The following is an 8,259-nucleotide window of genomic DNA, read 5'->3' as shown; positions in this document are numbered from 1 at the left end:
CTGCGGAGCAGCTCCTCAAGAACACCCCCGTGCGCAACGTAAGCGAACTTCGGGACATCGACCCTCAAGACCGAAGCGTGAGCGGCTCCTCAAGAACACCCCCAGATAAATAACTCAATGCCGCGACCTCCAAGAATGACCTACGAGAAAGGAGGACAAAGATATTTCGGTACGAGCATATGGCAGAACGCCTCGAGTAATGATCACCATCAGGGGTAATCATTACCCATCCCCGGGAAATAGGGGTAACCTCACCAACACCCAATCAGCACAGGACTTATAATATAACCAGCCCAACACTCATTCACGATCTCCACCTTACACGTGTACCATAGACACACGTGTCTACTAGATGGACAATTCCCTAAGCCTATAAATACCACCTGATTGAACTACGTCGGGGCCTGATTCCTCTCTCCCCAGAAAGAAAGGAAGAAAGAAAAGAAAGAAAGGAAAAGAGAAAACCAACAAGAGGATACGTAGGCAGTTCGCTCATAAGCGAACCCGGTCCCAACAAGAAACCCAAAACACCCCTTTACAATCGATATACATGGCCAGACCTACTTTTCACTTCGCTATGTTCCCTTGGTTTGCCATGGGACATATCACCCCTTTCCTTCATCTCTCAAACAAACTAGCGGGAAAAGGCCATAGAGTTAGTTTCCTAATACCAACTAAAACCCAATACAGATTCAACCATCTCAACCGCCATCCAAATTTCATAGAATTTATCCCACTTATCATTCCCCATATAACTGGTCTCCCAAAAGGTGTTGAAGTTGTATCAGATATACCTCCTGGAAAATTAATTCTCTTCTTATAATGCCTTCATCTCATTCAAGATCAGGTAAATACCGTTATGCAGCAACTAAAACCTGATTTTGTCTTGTTTGATTTTGCAGACTGGATTCCTACATTGGCAAAGCCAATTGGTTGTAAGTCCATTTATTTGTCGGCTGGTAGTGCTGCATCGTGTGCATTTCTGCATGCTATATCAAAGCAGCATGATCAGGGAAAACACTTCAGTGCTAACAAAGGATCAATTCCAAGAGTTGATTTTGGGGTTAGAGCTTACTGGTTCGCCATTCTTGGTGAGATTGAAACCTCCAATTGGTGTTGAAACAGTGGACGAAGCTTTGCCTGAAGGATTCGAAGAAAGGGTCAGAGGGAGAGGAATAGTTCATGGGGGCTGGGTTCAACAGCAACTCATCTTAAGTCACCCCTCAGTAGGGTGCTTTATTAGCCATGCTGGTTTTGGGTCTATGTATGAGTCCTTGATCAGTTCTTGCCAAATAGTGACCGTGCCTCACACTGCAGATCAATTTGAAAACGCTAAAGTTATGACTTAAGTGGTAAAGGTTTCTGTGGAGGTAGAAAGAAGGAAAGAAGATGGGTGGTTCACCAGGGAGAGTGTATGCAAAGCAGTTAAGTCGGTGATGGAAGAAGGAAGTGAAGTTGGCGGAGAAATCAGGTCTAACCACCTCAAGTGGAAGGATTTCTTGTTAACTGAAGGCCTCGAGTCATCTTATATTGACAACTTCATCATCAGATTACAAGATGTACTTAATTGACTTTTCTTATTGCAAAATCATGGATTAGCGAAAATAAAAATAAAAAATGCTAAATCAGTTAGGATGGAGCGACTGAGAGAGTGTTTTCGTTTGGGAGATGGAAGTTCCTAGCTGGGTATCCCATATACCCCACTCTGATGCTTTAATCGTGGATCTACTGTCCAGTGTTCATTTGTTATGTATGTGATCATAATCTTGTAATTGCCCCAAAAATGCACTCTGTTTTTACTGTATGAATTGTCCGGATTTGAATAGCCTCCACGGCTCCACTTGTTTTCCACGATCAGTCATTAACGCTACAGCTACAGCTATTGTTTAGGAATACAAATCACCCAGTAAACCGAATAAGAAATCGATTAGATTGGCTAATTTCGGCTTAAGAACTATGCACGCATGTGTATTGGTAATGTGGCATTCTTTTTTTTTTTTTTTTTTTTTTTTTTTTTTTTTTTTTTTTGAAAGAGCACTGGACTACTGGTTATCGTGGTAATTATGTAACCTCTGGAAACCACTTGAGAATGAATGCAGTGTTTACATACTAGTATACCGCGGAGCGGTGATCAACGAGCGAAGTGAGGAAGAGAGACAGACGACTTGTACCTATCTGAACACGAAGTAAATGAAAGAGAGAGATGGGGAAAAAGGTGAAGATCCGGTTTCAGAAAAACGCTGATTATATATCTATCTATATCTATATCTTCATATTAAAGCTCCCACAAGGAGTATTTTTCGAGCTCTATTAAAATTCCACCTCATTCTCCTACTAAAATGGGAATTCCTCCCCTATTGAAAAGAAAAAATCTAGGATATCTAATTAAAACGGAAATTATTCTACTATTAAAACAGGATCTCTCTCCCAATTGAAAAACGGCTTTTTAAAATTTAATTAAAACTCCATTTAAAACAATTTATTAGAAATTAAAGCGGGTTAGCGACTAAAACGGTAGTCCCAATTTTTCAAAAAACATCTAAATGTTTTCAAAAGAGCCGGTACGTATACACGGGCCTACAAACTAGTCTTAATATTGAAGCTCCCACAAGGGATATTTTTCAAGCTCTATTAAAATTCCACGTCATCTCCTATTAAAACGGAAATTTCTCTCCTATTATAACGGGAATTCCTCTCCTATTAAAACAAATTCTAGCACTTCTAATTAAAGCGGGAATTATTCTCCTATTAAAATGGAAATTCCTCCTCTATTGAAAAGGGAAAATCTAGCATATCAAATTAAAACGGGAATTATTCTCATATTAAAACATGATCTCTCTCCTAACTGGAAAAAAAACGGGTTTTTTAAATTTAATTAAAACAATTTGTTAGAAAATTAAAACAGGTTAGTGACTAAAACGGTAGTCCCAATTTTTTGAAAAAAATCTAAATATTTTTAAAAGAGCCGGTGCGTATGCACGGGCCTACAAACTAGTCTTAATATTAAAGCTCCCACAAGGGGTATTTTCCGAGCTCTTTGAAAACTCCACGTCATTTCCTATTAAAACGGGAATTTCTCTTCTATTTGAAAAACGGGAATCCTTTTTTACAACGGGAATTCCTCTCTTATTATAACGGGAATTTCTCTCCTATTAAAACAAATTCTAGCAGTTCTAATTAAAGCGGGAATCATTCTCCTATTAAAATGGGAATTCCTCCCCTATTTAAAATTGAAAATCTAGCATATCTAATTAAAACGGGAATTATTCTCCTATTAAAATATGATCTCTCTCCCAATTGAAAAAAACGGGGTTTTAAAAATTAATTAAAATAATTTGTTAAAAAATTAAAACAGGTTAGCGACTAAAACGGTAGTCCCAATTTTCTAATTCTCCTATTAAAACGAGAATTTATCTCCTATTTGAAAAACGAGTTTTTTTTTTATATATATATATAATTCTAACACTTCTAATTAAAGCGGGAATCATTATCCTATTAAAATGAGAATTCCTCCCCTATTAAAATGAGAAAATCTAGCATATCTAATTAAAATGAAAATTATTCTCCTATTAAAGCAGGATCTCTCTCCCAATTGAAAAAATGGTTTTTAAAATTTAATTAAAACTTCATTTAAAATAATTTGTAAGAAAATTAAAACGGGTTAGCGACTAAAACGGTAGTCTCAATTTTCTAAAAAAATATAAATGTTTTAAAAAGAGCCGGTGCGTATGCTGGCCTACAAACTAGTCTTAATATTAAAGCTCCCACAAAGAGTATTTTTCGAGCTCTATTAAAATTCCACATCACCATCTCCTATTAAAACGGGAATTCCTTTCCTATTTATTAGACACTTCTAATTAAAACGGGAATCAATTTTCTATTAAAACAGAAATTCCTCCTCTATTAGAAAAAAAAAAATTATAACACTTCTAATTAAAACAGAAATTCCTTCCCTATTGAAAAGGAAAAATATAGCATATTCTATAGACCTAAAAACTTTTTCCTTACAAGTCTAAAGGGCTCTCTTCCTATCCTCTTCCTATTCTCCTCTTGTTCCTCTCTCCCTCTCTTTTTTCTCTCACTTTCTCTCCTCTTCTTTCTTTTCACTGTGCAACCTCTTTTCCCTTCCTTTCTCATTCTTTTTATATCCATTCCCCTCGCTTAAGGACCGTCCAGCTGTCCCTCCATCCAACCATTCCTCTTTCTTGCCGCGTACCCACACGTCCCGCTCTAGGGTTTTTCGGCTATGATCGCCTACCTCTCGGTTGGCCTTACTAAGCTACCCCCATTTCGGCCCCCTGGGACTGATCCTCCCCTAGGTTCAATTCCTGTGCTCTTGTTCTATCACACTATCCTGCCTTCTTCATGATGTCCGCTGACCTGGCATCATTTCCTCAACTGAGCCCATACAAATGTCCCTTCTCGATTCCGCGGTCCTGTTTATGGATCCAGGGTCGAGAACCCCTTTCTCCTCGTTCTCTGCGCCCCTTATGCGCACTCCTTGGGTTGCATGTGAGAATGATTACACTCAACACGCACGATCTTCGCCGCCTCTCGTACATCGTGTTGCCACGTGTCTCCTTTAGGCTGGCTCGCTGTCTTGTCGCCTCGGTTTCCTCATCCCTTGCAATTACTCTTCTACCCCCAGCCCCTTCGATTTTCCCCACTTTTTTGAATGACGCCTTTACCCCTCCACTATATAATCCTCTCTACTTCTTCTTCCTCTCCCACTTCACCTTCCTCCTCTCTCTCCAGCTTCTCTCTTTTTTTGTTTTCCTCTCACTACCCTATTTGTTCACTCCGGCCAACCTCCAGCTAGTGACCACCCTTCCCCTCTTTTTTCGGTGAACTTCTTCCTTCTTTAGCATTTCACTCGGGCTGCACTCTTCCTTGGTAAGTCTATCTGTGCTTGAATCTCTTTAATTTCCGCTTTTATTTGAAATAATCACCTTCTCGAACCTGTTCGTCTTCCTTCGATGTCGGTCTCTGAACCCTCTAACTCTTCGTCCTCCCAATCCGATGGGGTGGCGTCTCCGCCCCCTCTTGTTCCAGCTACGGTCCCTTCCACCTCTGGCTGTCCAGCCTCAATACTGCCACCCCCTTCTCGATTCCGTAAACCTAATTTGGCCGCAATTAGGGCTGCATATGGTATTCCGGCTGACATAGTTTTAAAGCATGTGCCCTCCATCACCCATTACCCTGACCTGGTTTCCCGACGTCCGGGGTACCTTGTAGTCACGGTTGGCCAAATTGTGGCCGGCTTGCGACTACCTCTTACTTTGTTAGATGTTGAGGTATGCAACCATTTCAACATTCCTCCTTGCCAAGGTGTAGGAAACTTTTGGAGAATTATGTATGATGCGAACTCTTATAATAAGACCGGGGACCCCAAAATCATGAGCCGCGACATCGTTTCTCAGTATTACATCAGAAAAAGCACCAAAGATGTCGGGGTTGGGTACCAGTCTTTCTGTGTGCGTCTGATAAGTGTTCAAAAAGTGCAATTTAACCCTCGATTATGCCTCTTGTTTAGCCATCTTAGTGGACTAATAGTGTTCGTAAGTTATGTTTTAAGATCTACAGGTGAAAAAGAGAGTTTTGTAGAATATTAGAGAAAAAGGGGTAAAATGGAGCAATTCGGAGCATTAAGGATCACATGGGAAGCCCGTGGACAATCATGGAGAAGGCCAAGGAATTGAAGCTATTAAAGATGCGACTTGGACCTATTTTAAAGCCTATTTGGAAGCCCAAGGCCAAAGGATTCGTTGCTTGGACCAAAGCCCACAAAAGAGGATAAAAGGATAGAGCAGAAGAGACAAAATAGGCTTACGCGTCTGGGATGCATAGATCGAGCGTCCAGATGCATTGATCAAGTCTGGGACGCATGGATCGAGCGTCCAGATGCATTGATTAAGTCTGGGATGCATGAATAGTGCGTCCAGACGCATGAATCGACACTGTAGCCAATTCCTTCTCAGTTTTAGAGATGAAGTTGGACTCTGGAAGAAGTCTATTTGTATTAGGAAACAAATGACGGTTTGGAATGCTTCTAGAGCTCATTGTAACCCCTATAAATAGAGGACCTAAGTGCCTCATGTATTTGGCCAATTCACTTATTATCTTGTCTCCATAACTTGAGGCAGAGAGAGATTAATAATAAAAGATCGGTTTTAACTAGCTGAGTCTTAATAAATTAGTCTTTTTAGTCTTATGTTCTTCGACTCTTCTTCTTCTCGTTCTTCGTGTTCTTCCTTCTATATGGAAGGCTAATCTTCTCCTTCAAGGGAGGAGATGAAGCTAGTGCTTAAGGTTTAATGATTCTTCTGGTTCATGGTGTTCTTCAATCAGGTTAGTTCTTTATGTTTGTAGTTATTAGTTCCATTACCCACACCAGGGGATGGAAGTATAGAATAGGGTTTATGTTTTGCAATATTAATATCATGCTAGTGTTCTTTACTTTTCTTCTAGTAGTATAGTTATTTAGAGTTAGGGAAGTATTCTTTGTGTTGCCTTAGAAGGGATAGCTCAAGGAGTGGCTGCCTAGGGGAAGTATTCTTTGTGTTTGCCTTAAGTGATGATTCATTGAATGGCTGCCCTATTAGGAAGTACTCTTTGATGTTGCTCTTGGTAATATATTGAATGGCTACCCGAGCTTACATAAAAAGAAAGAAGATATTAATAGCATAAACATATGAACAACCTTAAGTGGAGTTAATTGTTAACGATGTTTCGTCCAAGAGGGCATCGGCACTTGCTCGATTGCCTAATTCTAGTCTACTTGTAAGAACAACCATGAAGCAGAAGGTCATAGATTAAAAGTATTGGTGGATTCTAATATCTTGAATTCCCTCTCTTATAAATTCTCAATAGTTTAGTTAGTTTAGTTTAGTTTAGCATTAGAATCTAAAATCTCTATAATCATAGTTTTTAATCCCTTAAACCCCCTTTCCAGTCCTGTCCTTCACATAACATACACTTAAAAGTGGAACGATACCCTACTCATCCTTTACTTATTGAGGGATAATTAGGTTTTGATACGCTTCTATTTGTTCAACGACCATCATCTATCTGCATCATCCATACATCATCTACACACAAAAGGAGCGAGTGTCAAATGGCGCCGCTGCCGTTTTAAGTTGTTTATGTTTAACATTTTCTTTCAAGGTTAGAAGTTTGGATCTTGAGGTAATTTTTAGCTGCATCATCCATCCTTTTAAGAAAGAGAGAAGCTTGAAGGACATCTCGAAGACAAGATCTGCCATCCAGGTTAGTCGAATCTTCATTCTTTTTATTTCATTCTTAGTATAGTTGCATCATAGTTTAGTTTTATTGCTTTCTAGTATAATTGCATTTAGGATCTTTTCAACAATTGAAGTTGTAAGCCAACACAGCAAAATATCAAACTATAGTGTTTCTTGTCTGAATCTTGACAAACGGCCTATCGTCTGTGGGCCGTGGTACTTAAGCAATCCAAGTGATTCACCATAACCCTAGAAGAGACAGCTTTAGACAACGGGCGAGATACTAGCTGCAAATCCCAACCCAGTTGAAGGAAAGTAGTTTTACATTTTAGTGTAACTTAGAATAATTGCATACTATTCAAGCATTGTAGGATAGTTTTTCGTTATTTTCGCATAGCATTTTCTAGTGTATGCCCCGTCGTCCATATCATCGTATCTGGTAAGAACACAACAGTGGACAAGGTTTAACAACCGACTCACAAGAATACTATACGAGATTGAAATAATGGCCGCAAGCAATGATGGAGGTGTTTTGGACACCAATAATCCTGAAGCTATCCCACCCATGCAAGCACAACAGAGGAAGAAGCTGAGCGATTTCTATTCGCCAATCATTGGAGACCCACCCAGCAGTATTGTTTTTCCAGATACAAAAGCTAATCAGTTTGAACTTAGAGTATCAGTAATCTCTATGCTTCCAAAGTTTAATGGTTTAGAAAATGTTCAGCCTTATGTTCACATGAACAAATTTCTATCAGTCCTCAAAACTTTCAAGAACCAAAATATCAGGGATGAGAGTATCAAGTTAATTCTTTTTCCACTCTCACTCGAAGGTAAAGCATCTGAATGGTTAACTGCACAACCAATCAATTCAATCAACAATTGGGAGAAGTTGAGAACAATGTTTATGAACAAGTTCTACCCACCCCAGAAGACAGATGCCATGCAGCAAGCCATCAGCAATTTCAAAGGGAAGGTGACTGAAGAATATCATCAAAGCTGGGAGAAATTCAATAAT

The 8,259-nt window shown here is 39.4% G+C and overlaps 1 pseudogene; it reads left to right on the top strand.

Moving 5' to 3' along the window:
* The first annotated feature begins 542 nt into the window (after positions 1-542).
* On the top strand, positions 543-1,921 carry LOC147496343 (cyanidin 3-O-galactoside 2''-O-xylosyltransferase FGGT1 pseudogene; annotated as a pseudogene).
* Positions 1,922-8,259: the final 6,338 nt, after the last annotated feature.

This window comes from Coptis chinensis, chromosome 5 (genome assembly GCF_015680905.1).
Source record: "Coptis chinensis isolate HL-2020 chromosome 5, ASM1568090v1, whole genome shotgun sequence".
NCBI lineage: Eukaryota > Viridiplantae > Streptophyta > Magnoliopsida > Ranunculales > Ranunculaceae > Coptis > Coptis chinensis.
Note: the sequence above shows the minus strand (reverse complement) of the source record. Positions and strands in the feature narration are given on the sequence as shown.